Source organism: Saimiri boliviensis, chromosome 11 (assembly GCF_048565385.1).
Source record: "Saimiri boliviensis isolate mSaiBol1 chromosome 11, mSaiBol1.pri, whole genome shotgun sequence".
NCBI lineage: Eukaryota > Metazoa > Chordata > Mammalia > Primates > Cebidae > Saimiri > Saimiri boliviensis.
Genome location: NC_133459.1, coordinates 39,092,817 through 39,099,696, shown reverse-complemented (window position 1 = coordinate 39,099,696; position 6,880 = coordinate 39,092,817). Strand labels below are relative to the sequence as shown.

General features: G+C 43.4%; 1 non-coding gene across 1 annotated transcript; it reads right to left on the bottom strand.

Moving 5' to 3' along the window:
• Positions 1 to 6,237: 6,237 nt before the first annotated feature.
• On the bottom strand, positions 6,238 to 6,354 carry LOC120366300 (U5 spliceosomal RNA). The gene has a single exon (XR_005581022.1). It is a non-coding gene; the product is annotated as a U5 spliceosomal RNA (small nuclear RNA).
• Positions 6,355 to 6,880: the final 526 nt, after the last annotated feature.

Below are 6,880 nucleotides of genomic sequence, written 5' to 3'. Positions count from 1 at the left end.
GAGTAAGGTGGGTGCATGGGGATGGAGAGAGATGGATGGATTAAACATCCATGAGGTATAGTCACAGGGATATGGTGATAATATCCATATCCTCCTCAGAGAGGAGAGAGGGAAGTCTCTTCTCCAGGATGACATCCATAGTTTTGACTTATGCAGTAGGGCAGAGGGTGGAACCACTGGCTGTGTAGGCCACACAGGAAGAGGAACAGGTTTGTGGACAAGAAGATAATTTCATTTAGGGCATGTCAAGTTTGGTGGTGCCTGTGGAACATCCGAGAAGCAGTTGGATAAGTAGGTCTGAGACTAGGGAAAACACACAGACGGTAGTTAAAGTCAACGTCATGGATCAGATGGCCCGGGAAGACTGTGAAGAATAAGAAGACAGGGTGACACCTTGCAGAGGGCTAAGTAAGGGTGTGCAGAGAAAAGAAACTACAAGCGGCCTGAGAAAGAACAGCTGGAGAGATAGGAGGAAAGCCGGTAGCGTGTAGTTCATGTAAACTGACGCTAAAGCTTATCAGTGTTGGGCCAGAACTGGGAGGGAATCAGATGCAGCAAGTGGAAGGTCAGATGAAACCAGGGCCAAGAATGGCAGTTCCGAGGAGTTTGGAGGAGCTCTATTCTGGCTGGAGACAGAAGCGCATATGGGAAGCTGATGGTTGGTATTTTCTGCCCAGGCATATGAGGGCAGCCAGAGTCCAGGTGAGCAAACCTTAGGACTCCGGCTCAGCCCAGAATGGGCAGCTGTTCCTAGCAAGGGTTCCAAGTCCTCTCATTGTGCTGTAACTAAGAGAAGCAGCCCCTGCCCCGGCTTCCTCCACAGGACTGACCAGCTGTGTTTGCTTTTCTCTGGCAGGGAAGGGGGATCATCTGTCACCTACTCTGTTTTCTGAACAGTCATCCCACTCCCTGCCTTACTTACAAAGTTCCTTCTGCCAGTTAGCCGGTCTGGTAGCATGTGCCTGTAATCCCAGCTACTTGGGAGGCTGAGGCAGCAGAATCGCTTGAAACCAGAAGGCAGAGGTTGCAGTGAGCCAAGATTGCACCACTGCAGTCCAGCCTGGGCAAAAGAGCAAACCTGCTTCTCAAACAAACAAACACACAACAACAACAGAAGTTCCTTCTGCCCAAAACAAATATTTAAAGCATCTGGGTACTGTGCTAAGTACTTCATGGCCATCAAGAGGCACTGATATTCTCCCCATCTTACAAATGAGGAAACTGAGGCTTAAAGAGATGAAATGACTTACCCAAGGTCACACAATCAGTATGTGGTAGAACCAGGATACAAGTCTAGCTGAATCCAAATTCTAAGCTCTAATTACCCAGAAACCACGATTGCTCCCTCTCTGGGCTCCCACAGTGCTTTATCTGCCTCCATCCCGGTTTCATCTCGCTAGGAGCTACTGGAGAAAGGGGCTTTTAATTCAACTTGTCAAGCTGTCAACATGGTGTGCTGCCGCAGAGGACCACTAGGTGCCGCCAGAGCACCAGCAAGCCTGATTGACTCACCTGGAGTGGGACTACTGGTGGAGAAGGGAGCCGGGCCTTTTCCTCCTGCTTTCCAGCCCAGCCCTCCTTCCTACTGGAGGTGGGAAGAAAGATTTGGGACATTGGAAGGTTAGAAATTAGAGATTTGGCCTGGCGCGGTGACTCTCGCCTATAATCCCAACACTTTGGCGGGGCGGAAGCAGGTGGATCACATGAGGCCTAAAATTCGAGATCAGCCTGGACAACATGGTGAAACCCCGTCTCTACTGAAACTACAAAAATTAGCCGGGTGTGGTGGTGCAGATCTATAATCCCAGCTACTGAGGAGGCTGAGGTACGAGCTGAGGCTTGAACTCAGGAGGCAGAGGTTGCAGTGAGCTAAGATCGTGCCACTGCATTCCAGCCTGGGCCACAGTCAGACCCTATCTCAAAAATAAATAAGTTAATTGGGGTGGGGAGGGTGCGGAAGGGTGGGGAGAGAGAAAAAAATTAACTAATTAATTTAGAGATCGGAGGAGTGCAGACTGGAGCAGCACAGGGCACAAGTCAAACAGAAGGTCCTAGGACTTCTCTGAGAAAAGCTAGAACCAGCAAAATAAAATCTTGTGGCAAACGTTGCCAGGTTGGGTCTCAGCCCCACTCCTCTCTGTCGTCTCTTTTAGTGCAAATACTAAAATGCACAAACCTATGCTGTGGCCTTAGCGGAAAATGGGGAAATGTATGTTACTGCGACCTATACAGAGTGTGTGTCCTTGGGGAAATCAGTTCATGCCTCTAAGCTTCAGTCTTCTTGTAAATAAAATGAAGATAGGCTGGGCACAGTGGCTCATGCCTGTAATCCCAGCACTTTGGGAGGCCAAGGTGGGAGGATTGCTTGAGCCCAGCTGTTCAAGACCAGCCTGGAGAACATAGTGAGACCCCATTTTTTATTAAAATAAACAAACAAATAAATAAATAAATAAAATGAGGATAATCAAGGGACCTGCCTCATTGAGTGGTTGTGAGGCGTTAAAGACAAAATGCATGTAACACACTGGTATAATATCTGCCATATAGCAAGTGCTTAATAAATATTATTATAAATACACAATTATGATAATATAAGTATTTAAATGATAAACATTATTACTGTATTTGTCAGGATTCTCCAGAGAAACAGAATCAATAGGATATACATAGATACGTAAGAGGAAATTTATTATGGGTGTCGGCTCATGTGATTACAAAGGCCAAGAAGTCCAATGATAAACTATCTGCAAGCCGAGAACCAGGAAAGCTGGTCGTGTAATTTAGTACCCAGTGGAAGGCCTGAGAGTGGGGTCGGGGAGGGAAACTGGTTCAAGAACCAGGAGCTCTGATGTCCAAGGGAAGGAGAAAACAGATATCCCAGCTCAAGGACAGACAGAATTCACCCTTCCTAGCCTTTTTATTCAAGCCCTCAATGGATTGGATGCTTCCCACGCACATAGATGAAGGTGGATCTTCTTTGCTCTCAGTCTACTGATTCAAATGTTAACTCTTACAGAAACACCCTCAAAGACACACCCAGAAACAATGTTTTACCAGCTAATATCCCTTAGCCCAGTCAAGATGACATATAAAATCAGTACACAAAATTAATGATCACTGTCAGGGGCTGTCACTCACGCCTGCAATCCCAGCACTTTGGGAGGCCAAGGCAGTTGGATCACCTGAGGTCAGGAGTTCAAGACCAGCCTGGCCAACACGGTGAAACCTGACCTCTACTGAAAATACAAAAATTACCCAGGTGTGGTGGTGCATGCCTGTAGTCCCAGCTACTTGTGAGGCTGAGGCAGAGAATCGCTTGAACTCAGGAGGCGGAGGTTGCAGTGAGCAGAGATCGTGCCACTGCCCTCCAGCCTGGGCTACAGAGAGAGATTCAGTCCCAAAACAATAATGGCAATAATAATAATAATAAATGGTAGTTCTTAGCTGCCATCTTCATGATAACATCATTTATTTATCTTCTCACACTGCAGGCCTGACACATAACGTTCTCAACAAATATTTGTAGGATTAAAAAAAATAAAAATAGTTTTCAGTCATGTTCTCTGGATTAAGCCAGCTTGTTGATCTTGAAGAGACTTTCTGGAGGTGATCTCTTTAAGTATCAATGGGAGTTTGCTAAAGATAATTGCACTTCTATAGTAAACAGAACAGCACTAGATACAGAGAAAGTGTTCGGTAAATGTTTTGGAAAGAAGAAAGGGAAAAAGGAAGAAAGGAAAGGGAGAAGAGAGAAAAAGGAAGAAGAGAGGAATAAAAGAAAGCTCAAGCAGGGCTTGACACAGTGGCTTACACCTGTAATCCCCTCATTTTGGGAAGCCAAGGCAGGAGGATCACATGAACCCAGGAGTTCAAGACTATCCTGAGCAACATAATGGAGTCCTATCTCTACCAAAAGAAAAGAAAAAAGACACAAAACAACAACAAAAACCTTAAGGTGTTTTTCTTTTAAAACTTGAAATTCATCAAGGAGGTTTTTAATTTGAGCAAAAGATCTCTGAGACAGGTTGCAAATAGGATCTCTAGCAAATGTTTCTTTCTTTCCTTTTTTTCTTGAGATGGAATTTCACTCTTGTAGCCCAGGCTGGAGTGCAGTGGCACAATCTTGACTCACTGCAACCTCCGCCTCGAGGGTTCAAGTGATTCTCCTGCATAGCTGGGATTACAGGTGTGCACCAGCACGCCCAGCTGATTTTTGTATTTATAGTAGTGATAGGTTTCACCATTTGGTCAGGCTGGTCTCCAACTCCTGACTTTAGGTGATCTGCCTGCCTTGACCTCCCAAAGTTCTGGGATTACAGGTGCGAGCCACCTCACCAGCCCAAAATGTTTCTTAAAGAGTTGATATCATTATACTTCAGGTTTCCTCTACTGTAGCTGTCAGCACACTTCTGCTCATGTGAACACCTACCCCTAGTTGTTGTAAGGTTCTTACATTATATATGAGGTGACATAATATTACTTCTGGGTGTCTGGGAAATGTAAATCAAAACTATGATGACATACCATCTCACACCCATTGGGATGGCTGCTATCAAAAAAAAAAAAAAAAACCCAGAAAATGGCCAGGTGTGGTGGCTCACGCCTGTTAGCCCAGCATTTCGGGAGGCCAAAGCAGATGGATCATTTGAACCCAGGAGTTCGAGACTATCCTAGGCAACATAGTGAGATCCCATTTCTACTAAAAACACAAAAAATTAGCTGGGCATGGTGGTACTCACCTGTAGTCCCAGCTACTTGAAAGGCTGTGTTGGGAGGACCACCTGAGCCAGGAAGGTTAAGGCTGCAGTGAGCTGTGATTGCACCACTGCACTCCAGCCTGGGTGACAGAGTGAGACCCTGCCTCAAAACAAAACAAAACAAAACCCACAAGATCAACATGCAAAACTAAATTGTATTGCTGTGTATTAGCAATGAACACGTGGAAAACAAAATTTAAAATACCATCATAGTCACTGAAAATGATATACTTAGGGGCAAAACTGACAAAAAAAAATGTCCAGGACTTATATGTTGAAAACTACAAAATGCTGATGAGAGAAATAAAAAAAAAATCTAAATAAATAAAGAGATCTACCCTGTCCATGAACTGGAAGACTCAATATAGTAAAGACGCCAAGTGAGCCACAGGTTTAACACAATTCCTACCAAAAGTCAAGACGATGTTTTCTTTGTAAACACAGACAAGGTTGTTCAAAAATTTATACAGGAAGGCAAAAGAATTAGACTATCTAAAACAAAATAATAATAATAATTTTAAAGAGAATATCTAAAACCAGTTGGAAAAGAATACAGTGGGAGGAATCGCCTACCTTGAGCTCCATCTACCACTGGGATCTATTTAAATTGAAAAATAATTTAGTGATTGAAGGATAATTGGATGTCTATAGGGAAAAAAATGAACCATAGTATAAACCTCACATTTTATACAAAATTTACCTCAAAAGGATCATAAACCAAATGTAAAGCATGAAAATATAAAGTATTAAGATAGCGAAAATCTTCTAGACATAGGGCTCATCAAGTTCTTAGACATGATACCAAAACCAAAATATGTTTAAAAATAAATAAATAAATAAATAGGACTTCATCAGAATTAAATTCTTTTGCTTAGCAAAGACCTGATTTTAAGAGGCTAAAAAGCCAGGTTACAGAATAGGAGAAAATATTTGCAAACTATATGTCTAACAAAGGACTCATGTCTAGAATATATAAAGAAGTCACCAATTCATCCAATTAGAAAATAGGCAAAAGACATAAACAAACATTTCAAACAAAGATAATATACAGAGAATAAGCACTTGTAAAGATGTTTAGTATTAATAAACATTAGGAAAATGCAAGTTCAAATCATGGAAAGATATCATCACACATTTAATATCATACAATGAGGCCAGGTGCAGTGGCTCACACCTGTAGCACCAGCACTTTAGGAGTCCGAGATGGGTGGACCACCTAAGGTCAGGAGTTCGAGACCAGCCTGGACAACATAGAGAAACCTCGTCTCTACTAAAAATACAAAAAATTAGCCAGGCGTGGTGGTGCATGCCTGTAATCCCAGCTAATTGGAAGGCTGAGGGAGGAGAATCGCTTGAACCCAGATTGTGGTAAGCCGAGATTGCACCACTGCACTACAGCCTGGGCAACAGATTGAGAGTGCATCTCAAAAAAAAAAAAAAAAAGAAGTTGCTCACACTTTTTTTTTTTTTTAATGTAACGAGCCCTGCCTAAGCAGGACATCAAAAAAATCAGTTATAAACTCACGATTATCCCTCTCCACAGAAATCTTTAGTAAAAGGCAAAAGATTTATTCATTATGAAGAGAAACCAGAGCATCACACTTTTAATCTTTTGGGAAGCCAAGGTGGGTGGATCACTTGAGTCCAAGAGTTTGAGGCCAGCCTGGGCAACATGGCAGAAACCCCATCTCTACTAATAATACAAAAGATTAACTGGGCATGGTGGCGTATGCCTATAGTCCCAGCTACTTGGGAAGCTGAGGTGGGAGGATTGCTTGAGCCCAGGAGGTGGAGGTTGCAGTGAGCTGAGATCATGCCATTACACTCTGTCTCAAAAAAAAAAAAAAAAAAAAAAAAGTTGTTGAAGTGCACCAGGTGATTCTGAGAGGAGGGAATGATGTGATCCAGGTGCCCAAGTCGCTAGTGAGAGACAGTGACCCAGGGAAAAAAGGATGATGGCAACAAGGATAAGGGATGTTAGAATCAGTTGGTATAACTGCCGGATGCAGTGGCCGACGCCTGTAATCCCAGCACTTTGGGAAGCCGAGGCAGGAGGACGACAAGGTCAGGAGTTTGAGACCAGCCTGACCAACATGGTGAAACCTTGTCTCTTCAAAAAATAG